At 41.8% G+C, this 13773-nt stretch overlaps 1 pseudogene across 1 annotated transcript; it reads left to right on the top strand.

Moving 5' to 3' along the window:
- Positions 1–762: 762 nt before the first annotated feature.
- On the top strand, positions 763–1570 carry LOC149228305 (outer envelope membrane protein 7 pseudogene; annotated as a pseudogene). Its single transcript, XR_016247195.1, has 2 exons — positions 763–1120; positions 1247–1570. The product of XR_016247195.1 is annotated as an outer envelope membrane protein 7 pseudogene (transcript).
- Positions 1571–13773: the final 12203 nt, after the last annotated feature.

The raw sequence follows: 13773 nt of genomic DNA, 5'->3' as shown, positions 1-13773 counted from the left end.
TTTATTTGAGCCTCACGCAATCCAAGCCTCAAGTAGGTTTATGATGCTAGGTAATCATGCAAGCAATGCACAATAATGTATATGATGAATGGTTTAGTGGTAAATTATAAACAACTTCAAAGTTGGAATACATGACATCTAATTTGGTTATCTTTTTTAATGTGTTGATGTATTTATGGTAAAATTAAAAACTAATAATCTTGTTTGTTTGTATAAACTAACCTAGATCCATCTTAGCTCTAGATCTACCAAGGGTTTAGAGGGATCAAATCTCTTGAGGTGCAAACTTCTTTTAAAGTGCAAAAAGAAATGATCCCTCTGGAAACTTGGTAGATCCACAATTAAAATAATATTGACTTAAATAATAATTAGATCGGGCTCATAATTAAATTGGATTCATACTAATATGATATGAAGTCCATTCCAACCCCATCACTATAACCTTAAGAATACCAACATTACCCTTAGCATACTACATAAAACTAACCCCCAACTAATCTACAATTTGAAGGTTTTAATTTAATATATTATTATAATATTAAAAATATATATTTTTTCTTTTAAATTTAACATTATTTGTCTACGAAATTATAAAATATTCTCACAAGTTGCTTTCCCCAACTTTTGTCATGAATTTTTGCTTCAATACTTCTTACGAATTAAACTCAACCCAAACCAACCATATTTATTTAATATTATAAAAATATATATATTTAATATTATAAAAGTTATATGTATGTACACCCCCGAATACAGGAAAACTTATTTTTCTGTACTCCTCCCATCTTCAACATTGATAAAGTGGAAAGGGCGAGGTGTAACAGTCCATTTTTAGCCAGGCCGAAGAAAAAGAGGCGCAGGAAGAGATTGGTGATGCAATGGGCGCTCTAGTCACAGCTGCCATTGCCATTGTTGGGCTCATATTAGGTTGGGTGGCCATAGAGATGGCTTGCAAGCCGTGCCTTGAAGCGGGCAGGACCGCCATTGACAGATCGCTTGATCCCAATTACGACCCTGACGATAACCTTAACAGAAGCTCGGGCCTCCCCGCTTACCAAGCCCTCCCAGATCAAGAACCATCTTCAGCTTCAATTTCCAGCTCTACCACCAAGATTTAAAGGTGCATATGCAACCGTTACCCTTAACTTTCTGCTCTCAAAATTTGCATTGCATTGCATTGATAAATCAATATGTTAAAGAAGAAGCTTAATCTACAGAGCCGTTCCTCCGTTTCTTTTCTTTGCAGGCAAAACCGAATTCAGAAGAAAGATATCGTTTACGAACTGCATTGATCCTTATTCTTAATAGAGAATACAAAATATGAGTTTAAAGTTTTGATGAAGTTTGTTCATTTATGTATATTCCCTCTTATAGAAAATTTACAAGAGAACCGGATCTGATAATCCTTTTAAATCTGCAAAGGCAAATATTTGGATCTGACTACTAGCGGTAGTTATATTTGATTTGGCCACATTACCCTAGGCAAATATGGCTTTTAATATAATACTATAGATTTGGAGGTGTCTGCCTCATGTTTGCGGTTTGAATGCTCCCAAATTTATTTTACCCACGGTTGACTGCGTGCTGATTTGTATATGCCTGTCGAAAATGTAATGTAGATTTTTCGATCGGTTTTCATCTTCAGAGCTTGGAATTAATTATTCGTATGCTCTTTCATTTTGGGATAAGTTGATGTCACGCTGACCTGTCTTGCTACTCTAAGGTTGGTTAGATTTTGCCACGAACCTGTTTTAGGGAAGAATCTGATCACTTAATCCTCCTGACTTTGATAGTTGGCACCACCAATCAGCTGTCTCCCATTGGAGATGTTCTATAGTTGATCTTCAAAGTGAAAGCTTGGAGATGCTCTGTAGTTGATTTTTAAAAGGAAAACTTGGATATGTTGCTGAAGAATTAGTGCAGATCTGAAGTGAGACAGAGATTATTTTTTGAATTTTCTAGTATCAATTTTGCATTTTTTTCTTGGCAGCTGACTCTCAGAATCTTCTGCTTCTTTTTAGTATTTACTATAGACAATTTCGATATTTCAAATTATTCTACTTACATACCTGACAATAGCCTGCTTCCATGGACATTCTCCCATTAGGTTCCGCTTATTCATCATCTAGCATGTTTATAAAGTGCAATTTGGATCAGAGATGAAGCCCAGTAAACCAAATATATAAATGTCCATGAATAGCCAAAAGAAAGGTAAGTGGAATTATGAAAGTCATCAGTACACAAATTAAGGGAATGCATGGTTCTTCTCCCACCTGAATACAAAAGTTAAAAAGATGTAAACAAGGCGCAGAACAAAATTTTGTACAGTTATGTGGTGGAATCAGCAACGAAGTGTTACATAGTTATCAATAACCATATTTTCATCTTCTCTAGTGTGACAGTATCAATTTCCCACAACCTGCTCAGGGATTATCTGTATGATTCTAGGCCTCACTTCAGTAGCTTTCAATGAGGAAGATGCATCTCTTCTATCATCAATGTGAGTCTTAAATTTCACACAACCTGCTGAGGGATTATCTGTATGATTCTAGGTATCACTTCAGTAGGCTTTCAATAAGGAGTATGCATCTCTTCTATCATCAAGGTGAGTCTCCTCTGGAAGCAAGCAGTGCAAGCTCAAAAAATACTATAATATGTGACCTAGTAGAGATAGAACTTAAAAGAGGGGGAAAGGATAACAGTCATTGATATTGGCCTCCAAAATCTCCCATCCACTTAATCAATGGGTTTATTTCTCTGTATCATTGACCATGTAAATATTCTAATAAGGATATGCTAGCTGTAATGTACCAACACTAAAATTTGCACAAAATTTCTTCAAAATGCAAACAATTCCTGTAGCAAACTTTTAACAAACATATTGCATGCTAATTCTGTCACTAACCCAAAATTTGCTACAGTAGAACACATTCAGAATTTTTTACAAACATATAGTGTGCAAACTGAAATCCATGCTACAGCCAATAATTGTACTCGGAAAATTCTAACCCAACGAGTATTTTCATTTATTCAGCTGGGAGTAATTTTTTTTTTTCAAAATGAAAAAACCTAGAAGATGATTTTCTGAAGCTGCTCCACCAGATTTGACCCTCTTGAAAGTGAACTCGGCCCACCTGAACCAGCAACTCGACCCCTGGAAATAACCCACCAATTCGGCCCTCTAAAAATGGGTTCGACTCCTCCCAGGAAGAACTCGGCCCTCCTGGAAAATCTGGTAAGGAAACTCGGCTCCTTGGGTGCAAGAAGTCAGCCCTCTGCAGCTTGGAGAATTTCGGCCCTCTCCCACACACCAAAAATTTGTAACTCGGCTCCTCTGTGAGAAATTCTTCCCCCTCAAGAAGAATTCACCCCACACACAAAATCAGCTTCCTGGAGATAGCAATTTCGGCCTCAATTAATTCATCCCACACTCAGAAAATTCGGCCCACCAAGAGTACTCGACCCTTTGGAGAAAATTGGTACTTCGACTGTATAGATAATTTGGCCTCCTTGGGCATTCAGCCCTCTTCAGAAAAACAACTCAGCCCTCACAAAGAAATTCAAGCCTGCTCTGCAATTTTTTTCCCACGAATAAAGAGTTGACTCCGGTGCTCTTGTAAGAGAAATGGCTATCAATCCAATAAACAAAGCCAACTAGAGTGGCAAATACTTCCACTGAAATTGGGGGTCCAGCTAGGGTGACAATTAAATTCATGGAAACTGGTTGAGGATCTCCCTTGAAACCTAAGAAACTGAATTCGCTCCCCTAGCCTTACGTGTCCTGAATCAGACGAATCAGACACGATTGGGTGGGACACGCGTCCTCCGGATCATGTCCAATCGTGTCCCGATTCCCGGACACGTGTCACAGATTTTTGCCCTCCACGCGACTTTAAAAGTGCGATTTGGCCATTCTTTTTTCACCAAAGTTGTTGTGGGTGTGTGAGAGCTAAGAGAAAAGGGTGTGGGAGCATTTTGAAGGCGATTCAAGCAATAGGTAAGTGCATTTTCTCTCTATTTTTTTTGCATTTTTATTACAACAGTTTGCATGTGCATTTGTTTGACAAATTTGTGCATTTTTCTTTATTTTTTTACAGCATTCATGTTTCAATCAAGGATAGCAAGGAAGGGGCAAAGGAAGGGGAAGAATGTCCCCTGTTGTGGTTCCCAGAGACAACCTTGGATTGCTTACAAGACCAGTGCCTGAGCACATCTAGATTGGTGTGTCTCGATGATTCTCGGGCAAGAGGAGACATCACACACACACACACATATATATATATATAGAAAGAAATGGGTTGGCTCATTCATCCAAAGATATAAGTCATGTACTTCAGGTACTTCTTCTCACATGCAGGTCACAAAAATATGTGCATAAAATAGCAGAGGCTGAGTGGTTCGAGGACTTACAGTTTAATAAGCTTTGTAGAGTAAATGAGAGAGGATAAGGAAAAATAATAACTCATCACATAGAGCCCAAAGCATAAATAATTCTATATTTAACACATAGAGCTTGAAACAATAAGGATTTCTACACTTATTTGAGTTACAGGTAGATATAATGGACAAAAGAGAGGCTGGGTGCTATGATTCATGTAGCGCAGTTTTAAAGATATAATTTCAGCCCTTCATATAGGCATATGCATTAACAAATCAATACAAATGAATCTGTAAGGAAGTATGAAATATTTCTAGCAGCTATTATTGCATGAATTCAGAGAAGAACATGAACATAATGGATTTTAACAGGGAGATAACATACTGTAATACTCGAAGGGGGAATCACCACCATTTCTTTGATATTCTGAAAGATCTGTATTATTAAGTTATACAGTCTGAAAATACATGTAGTTTTTTCTTACAGATTTGTGAACCTTTGTTAAGTGCTGCTTTCTCCTATTTATCTGGAGAGGGGAGCATGGACATTCATTATAGAAAAATATCTTCAGCCGAGTCTTAGCTGTCAGATTGATTAGCTATCTCGGTTAGGGATAGCTCTGTGGCCCAAAAAACATTACAGAATTAATTGCCTCATTGAAGGGAGGCACATTATAAGACAACAAATAAGTAAACAATCAGACGAAAAAAGTAAATGAGATATCTCTATGCCCATCCCTGTGATCGCCTCTGCTTCAGGTTGCAGTTCGTTCTTTGTATGGCCTCCTGTGTTGCTTAGCCGACTCCCATTGTTTTCGCCTTTATTGCTTGAACCATTCATCCTTTAAAGCGGGGAGTGGGCACCATCAGTTTCATGCCACAATACTGGAATAGAGGACCCCTGGGTGGTACTTCGTCTTCCCTCTGTATGGGACACCGTGCCTGATAATTAAATCCTCTCAAGCTACTAAGTCCCTTTTCACTCCTGTCAGCGCCGACCCTGATTCCGTGTCACAATGGGCCTTTTTGAATCAACCCATGTTGGGTTTGAATGCACCACCCGTTTTCTTAAAAGCCACAACTGTCGACTGATCACACCTTTAAAGTCCTGTCCTGCACTATCGACACCCTGATATGCCTGGTGATGCGCTCATGGTGTAAGATGGAGGACTTTCCAGTGCTGACCTTTATCACTTAAAACATTGCGAAACATGCAAGTCCCGATCCCGTTTAGCTCCCTTTACTTTGACCCCTTTATGCAATTTTCTTCATATGACTAGGGGCTTGAACCAGGTGCCTAGCGCGAAGGCGCTAGAGCCTTTGAAAGCTTGTTCGGGGGCCTTTTTGCTTTAATACATGAAATCCCGCACTTTGACGATTTCTGATGTTTGCCATTAATATTTCCTTTGGACCCTTGCGATCGCCGATCTACGGGATCGGGCCTACTTGATCTGAATTGGATCCTTAAACCCTCTTCAAGTTACCCAAACTCTATAAAGAAACTCAAGTCGAAGTTCAAAGTCTTGTGGATATCGAGCTTATCAGAAATGACCTCTGAATAATGGTAATTTGCAGCCAGCACAAAGCAACGAGGACCTTCGGTCAAAGCGCTTGACCATTGGCCCATGGGGATTGTGCATGGCACAAAAAAATGGTAGTTGGGAAGCTCAAACCCAGAAACGGAGGTTGTTTCTGATGCGCGATTAGCGCAATCGTGCATCGCTGGGCAAAACCCATCGAGAAGGAAAAGCCCCGAGCGCTCGGTCACAAGGGGAACCGGAAAACCGTGGGAAAAGCGTTGAAACTGACAAGCGAGTCCTATGCTCCAAAATCGGTAGAATATTAGAAGTGTTTTGGGCGATAAGCGTGTTTGTCAGAGGACCAAGCGATGCCATACGTTGAATGACGCGTGTCCGGCGGATGAGAGAGAAAACCGCTCTCATCGCGGGCTAACAATCGAGCAAGTCAACTGCGCGATAAGAGCGATGACTGTAGGATCTGGAGGCCCCAGATCTAACGGCGGAGATTGCACCCGATGGGAGACCGCATTTGGAGGGAGAAATAAGCTACGACGCATAAAGATTTGAAGTTCAACGTGGACGATGAGTTGGCAAAGGTTCGTGTTTCGCGGGCATTCTTGGAGTAAACGGAAATAACGACCGTTTCAAATGATCAAGTGTTTCCGGTGAACCTGACACTTATCTCTTATGGAATAGGTGGTCGCTTCCCTGTGAGGTATGATGCAGTGACTGTAACAGCCGAAAGAAGGGATTCAAATGGACAGAGGCAGGGAACGAGAGAGCTGAAAGCGGAAACAAACAGTCAGGAAGCAGATGGCTTAAAGCCACACACTGACAGAGATAGAGGAGCAGAGGGGGATAAAAGAAGAGAGGAGAGCGAACAACGAGAAAAAGTTGAATGCGCAGAGAGTCTTTGGAGTCACTCGGAGGTTGAGTGAAAAGCCAAAGAGCTCAATTGACAGCAGCATATTGTTGTTGAAGTTGCTTGGAGGTCGAGCGACTCACAGAGGCATGCAAAGGTCGAGAGAAAGAGCTTAGAGAAGCCAGAACAGAGAGCCGCGAGCCACAGCCAGAGCCAAGAGCTAGAGCGAGCGCCAGAAGCGAGAGCTGAGAGCCAGAGCCAGAGCCCGCGCCAAAGAGCCAGAGCCAGAGCCAGAGCCCGAGCCAAAGAGCCAGAGCCAAAGAGCCAGAACCAGAGCCAGAGCTAGAAAGCCGAAGAGCTCCAAGAGCCAAGGGATAAGATGGTGTTCTGAGCCCAATGTTCCTGTGTAAAACATTGGAGTTGAGTGTGGAACTTGTAAAAGAACTGTTGCCATAATCCCAGGGAGCCTAGTCGAGTTGACTAGAGCTCAAGGAGACGTAGCCCAAGATATCAGGGTGAACTCCATATTATATTGTTGTCTGATGTGTTTGTTTTTATTGCTGCTTTAACTACTGTTATATGCATTTATATATCAGTTTAAGTACCTTCCCATATCAGCACAAACAACATATTTTAAAGTAAATAATCAGCTGAAAACAAATACAAGCATACACCCATATTTTCAAACATTTCTTAATTCTGCACTGGTTAATTATTAAGACTTGGAAAAATTTAAAGCTTTGGAAGTGGGAGAGGTTCTTGTAAGTTAAACAAGAAGCCTAAGAGCCCCATTTTCAGATCAGGTGGTATCAGAGCTTAAGATTGATTAACCCCACCTTCAAAGAAGGTTGTATTAGAATGCTTGTCCAAAAGGTGTTTGGGCAGTCACGGATTGATTGTCTGATTGACTGTATACTCGGTTGCAAACTGACTATTGTTTGAGTTCGCAGAGGTGAAGGGAAAGCTATTGATAACTCAGTCCAGGAGGGACAAGAAGGAAGAAGGGCTGAAGGCATTCTTCTTATCCCCAAAAGACCTCAAAGCGACCCTTGAAACACAAGAGGTTTGTTGCAAAAGGTTGCTTGAGTAAGCTCTTTATTAATTTTTTTTGAAGTTCTTTTGTTCATTGGCATAATGACAAATTCTACAAGTGAGTCTTCAAATTCTTCTTTCTTCACAAGTTCCTTTGATGGAGACATGAAGCAAGACTTGTCCATTGTGATGGATATGGTGAGAGAAATGTATGAGGATGGAAGGAAGAGCAACATACTTAGAGAGCAGTTGAATTCTATGGAGGAAGAGAAGCAAATGCTTTCTGGAAAATTGCAAGAAATGGAGAGGCAACTTCATATTGCAAATATGAACTTGAAAAGGATGCATGAGTTGGAATCACAACTCTTTGTTGCAAAAGAAGCCTTGGCCAAGTATTAGCTTGAAGAAGAGGTAAACCATTCCTGTTTGTCTTCAAATTCTTCTAAGAATGTTTATATTGGTTCTTTTGAAAAACATACCAGAGGCATAGGGTCCAAGCTAATGTCCAAGATGGGCTATGAAGGAAAAGGATTGGGCAAACATGCACAAGGTATTGTTGAGCCAATAATGATTGAGGAAAGGCCTAAGTATTTGGGTCTTGGCTATGGACAGTTTTATGGAGAGAGTTCCAAAGCTGCCATGAAGTCCATTGAAACAGTTCCCAAAAGGAGTTTCATTGCAGGTCCTCTACCTCAGAAGTGTGAGGATTGTATTAAGGAGGAATGCAATAGCTCGAAACATCATTCGCATGATGCAGGTGTTCAAAAGCACATACTTGAATTAGAGGGTTGTGGAAACTCTAACAGCCTTGAAGAAAGTGATAGTGTTCCAAAGGGAGCTACTTCTTTATTTGTCTCACCTCCTCATGAAGGCAATAAAGGTGAAAGAGGCAGGAAACTTTTGAAGGAAAAGAAGTAAGCAGGCAAAGGTCCACATGACAAGGCAAATCATGTTGTCAAAAGGATGCAAATGTGTTGCACTTATTGCCATAAGCAAGGGCATCTTACTGAAAGGTGTTGGACTTTGAATCTAGCACTGCTTCCACAAAAGCTGAAGGGGAAGGTGGAAAAAGAAAATGGCAGGGATGGAAATAAAAATTCCATGATTGATGTCTTTCAGGATGATTCACATATTGACGCTGATGTGCAAACCAAGGAGGGACCTTTGAAATGGATTGGTAAGAAATGGTTAGAATTCTTATCCAATTAAGACTGCATATCCTTTGATGCATCTGTTTGCATTTCTTTGTGGAATAAATGCAAGTTGCAGGATTTTACCGAAATGGTAAATGGAAAGAGGTTGAGTAGGAAACTCACTTTATTGCTGCAACAATATGTTCTTTTCAGCTTCGAAAGTAGAGTGTACTTAAGTGAAAGTTGAAAGATGGAATGCATGCATGAGCATGAGATGCATGTAATGTTGGCTTGGGAGAAGTTAACTTGGTCTCCAAAATGGAGATAATGATGAAGTGTTTCATCTTTTGGAAAAGAGTCTTAAAGGTCTTTTTCTACATGCTTGACCTGAAGGGTCATTTGTTTTAAAGGCATGTTTTATTGGCTTGTTATCTAGTCAATCATTTGTATGCAGATATAAGACAAGGAAGGGTTCACAAGATGTGAAATATGTTTCTTTGTTGAAGTAAGAGTTAGTCCATCCAGTTGTTGTTTGTGTGCCTACTGTTGTTAACAGTGGTTATTGTCAGCTTTTCAAACAGGTACAAATGAAAGTTTTGTGGAGCATATGTACTTCACATTTGTTTGAGCCACCTTGGATCAAGGATCAAGGCAAAGAAGTTCAAACTACCTTCTGTAAACTTCACAGCAAAAGTTCTGCATGAAGTCAAGGAGGAAAACAGTTCTTCCCAAGACGACCAACCCATCCAAGATTTGAAGTCCGACGTGGACGATGAGTTGGCAGAGATTCGTGTTTCGAGGGCATTCTTGGAATAAACGAAAATAACGGTCGTTTCAAACGATTGAGTGTTTCCGGTGAACTTGACATTTATCCGTTACGGAATAGGTGGCCGCTTCCCTATGAGGTATGATGCAGTGACTGTAACAGCTGAAAGAAGGGATTCAAACGGACAAAGGCAGGGAACGAGAGAGCTGAAAGTGGAAATGAACAGTGAGGAAGCAGATGGCTTAAAGCCACAGACTGACAGAGATAGAGGAGTAGGGGGGACAAAAGAAGAGAGAAGAGCGAACTGCGAGAAAAAGCTGAACGCGCAGAGAGTCTTTGGAGTCACTCGGAGGTCGAGTGAAAAGCCAGAGAGCTCAGTTGACAACAACATATTGTTGTTGAAGTTGCTTGGAGGTCGAGTGACTCACAGAGGCATGCAAATGCCGAGAGAAAGAGCTTAGAGAAGCCAGAACAGAGAGCCGCCAGCCACAGCCAGAGCCAAGAGCCAGAGCGAGCGCCAAAAGCGAGAACTGAGAGCCAGAACCAGAGCCCGTGCCAAAGAGCCAGAGCAAGAGCCAGAGTCAAGAGCCAGAGCTAGAAAGCCGAAGAGCTCCAAGAGCCAAGGGATAAGATGGTGTTCTGAGCCCAATGTTCCTATGTAAAACATTGGAGTTGAGTGTGGAACTTGTAAAAGAACTGTTGCCATAATCCCAGGGAGCCTAGTCAAGTTGACTAGAGCTCAATGAGACGTAGCCCAAGATATCAGGGTGAACTCCATATTATATTGTTGTCTGATGGGTTTGTTTTTACTGCTGCTTTAACAACTGTTATATGCATTTATATATTAGTTTAAGTACCTTCCCATATCAGCACAAACAACAGATTTTAAAGTAAATAATTAGCTGAAAACAAATACAAGCATACACCCATATTTTCAAGAATTTTTAAATTCCGCACTAGTTAATCATTAAGACTTGGGAAAATTTAAAGCTTTGGAAGTGGGAGAGGTTCTTGTAAGTTAAACAGGAAGCCCGAGAGCCCCATTCTTAGATCACCACCCAAGATATGGCAATCGCACTGCAGGAAAGAGTATTGAGGACGAGTGGTTTTCAGAGGGTGGCATGAGCGGTAAGTGGTAAGTGAGGGGGGGGGTGCGAAATGATATGAGAGGGACACGTAGCATAGGGCCTGGCGGGAAAATCGCTTTTCAGATCCTCCCCGCTGATAAATGGAAACATGGCAAGGGGGGCAGGGGGGAGGGGCGAAAAGGCCTGGGAGCCGTTGATTTGGGCGGGTTGAATTTGGGCCGTCCAGAGATGGGGGTTGTTGAATGAGCGTGCAGCCTATGAAAGGGACGAACCTGACAACTATTTAACTCCATTGTATAACATATCGCGCTTGGGGAGTTCCCGCATATCGCAAGCCTGGAGGGACTACGGTGGAGGGGAAACTTGACTTGTGCGATCGTCGATATGCGATGGCGATGGGTGACGTCATCACTGCCACGTGTCACCCTATGAGTGGTGACACGTGTCACCTAGAGATGCCCCCTTAAGACCCTAAAAATGCCGAATTTGCGTGACACTTGTCCTCTTTACTGCCACGTCATGATGATGTTAGCTGTCATGTCATTTATAAGGACCAGTGGTAGTCTGCCACGTGGCTCCCCTGGAGGAGAGAGAAAAATTCCCACCATCCCTATTTTTCGTCATTTTCCTTTGTTAAATATTTTTGGCCTTCACCAGCGATTTAACACTATATGCCCAGTTTTCGGCCATTCCCGCGATATCGACGTTCGATGATGATTCTGGCCCTACGCTTGTGTGCACCCCGTTGCACCTGCGATCGCCAATCTGCGATATCGACTTTCAGTGTCATGAATCGCCGATAAACCGTAAGCCTGTGCCCGAACCTCGCCGACAGCCGATTAGCAATAAGACTGGACCTGCCAATATGGATTTGCGATATAGGCGGTCGACTGATCGCAAATTTCGGTGTCTCTCATTTTTGTTGGCTTCAGTAAGCCCCGATTTGCGATTTGCGATGACCTTGACCCTTAGCCATTTTTCCTTTGTTTTTTGGCTTTGGAAGGGTATCTTCGCTCTACTCTCATTTATGATCCAGGAGTTTGTTTTTGGACTTCCACCCACCATTGAAAAGCTTATTCTGAACACTATTATGTGGAGAGAGTTCGATTTAGCTTTGAGGATTTCTGTGGCCTGGAAGATGGCTTCAAATTTCACTGCTTTTTGGCAACTTTGATCAACTGAAAACTCATAATGCAGTGGGTGACAACATTGGCTCCAACTGGGGACAATGCCTTGCTGGCAAGGTGCTGAGAACTTGCATACCAGTTGCCTTCCTTCCATTGGGCGTGGAGTTGTTTTTAAACAAACTGTAATTATGTGCAAATGGACTGTTCAACATAAATTGAAAATTTCATATAACAATTACAATACACACACCGATATTAACAATGAGTGTAAGACAGGTACCTCTAGTTTTGGAAATAGAGTTTAAGGAACTGACTATTTACCGATAGTTCCAGAGATTCACTGTCTAGATTCTCAAGCATGTACGTGTTATTTCCTCTCTCTTTTGCAATCTTGAAGGGGCCGAACCACAACAGATCGAATTTTCCATGTTTGCCTTTGTCTTCTCGTCGGACGTCCCAGCGGAGAACTAAATCCCCTGGTTGAAGGGATCGATCCTTGGCCTTCTTGTCAAACATTGATTTCATCTTTTGTTGGTAATTTGACAATTTGGCCCCCACCTGTTCTCTGTTCTCGTGAAGCTCGACCAACTGATTTATCCTTCGCGTTAAGGCACTTGGCTCTTCCTCTGCTTCTTGAAGTAACTTCGCCACCAGCATCGCTAACTGGATTGGGAAGACTGCAACCTTACCATACACTAGCTCAAAAGGCTATTTCCCCATGGATCGTTTAGGAGTTACCCTGTTGGCCCATAGGGCAAACTTCAGTTGGGAGTCCTAGTAACTCTGATTCATGGCGATGGTCTTCTTCAGCACCCTCACCACAATTTTGTTTGAGGACTCAACCAAGCCATTACCTTGGGGATAATAGGTAGTGGAGTACCCGATGATGATATTGTATTTATGGCAGAAGCTGGTGAACTTGGCAGACTTAAAGACCTGAGCATTATCAGTGATAATTTTGAAGGGACAGCTAAAGCGAGATAATATATTCTCCTCCATAAATTTAATTACCACTAAATTCGTAGTGTTTCTGGCTGGGATGTCCTCTACCCACTTGGTGAAATAGTCCATGGCTGTTAATATCCACTTGTGTTGGCCACTGGATGTTGGGTTTATTTCTCCTATGAAGTATAGTCCCCATTGTCTAAAAGGTCCATCCACATGCATTGGAATCAGGGGAGAGGAGAAAGCTTTTGTCTTTCAGCAAACACTTTGCATTTCTGGCACGTCTTGACTTGGGAATGAACATTTCCGAACAACGTGGGCCAGTAGAATCCTGCCTTGAGGATTTTATGTGCTGTGGTCTTCCAGCTGTAGTGACCTCCAAAAACTCCTTCGTGAAAATCTTCAATCACCTTCTGGGTTTCACCCTCCACCAAACATAACAACAATACCCCCACCAGGTCCTTCCAGTAGAGTAGGCCATTGGATATGATATATTTCTTGCGCTTGCAATCTCAGACTTCGATATTTGGATTTATCCATCCCCAATGAGCACCTTAGGAATAAGAGGTAGTGAATGATGTTCTTATACCAGGGTGATCCCTCATATTTGGCATAGATTTTCTACTCGAATGTTTTAATCCCGCTCTGATGATCCTCTGGTCAACCTTCCTCTGTGATCAGGGTTATCCCTAGAGCTTGGTTGACTAGTACCGAGGCTTCAGCCAAAGCCTCCTTAATGCTAATGAAAGAATCTCGGTGGGGGGGGGGGGGCAGCGCTCCACTTGACTTCATTTTCTTTCTTAAGCATGTTTGTAATACCCTTGACTATCTTTGCATAGTTGGGTATGAATCTCCTCAAGAAATTTATTCTCCCCAAAAAGGCTTGGACTTCTTTCTTATTTCTGGGCAGGGGAATATGGTTG

The sequence above is a fragment of the Pinus tabuliformis genome, chromosome J (assembly GCF_031772625.1).
Source record: "Pinus tabuliformis cultivar Carrire ecotype Pingquan chromosome J, CPIR1, whole genome shotgun sequence".
NCBI classification, from domain to species: domain Eukaryota; kingdom Viridiplantae; phylum Streptophyta; class Pinopsida; order Pinales; family Pinaceae; genus Pinus; species Pinus tabuliformis.
The sequence above is the reverse complement of the archived record's forward strand: the minus strand, read 5'-3'. Positions and strand labels throughout refer to the sequence as shown.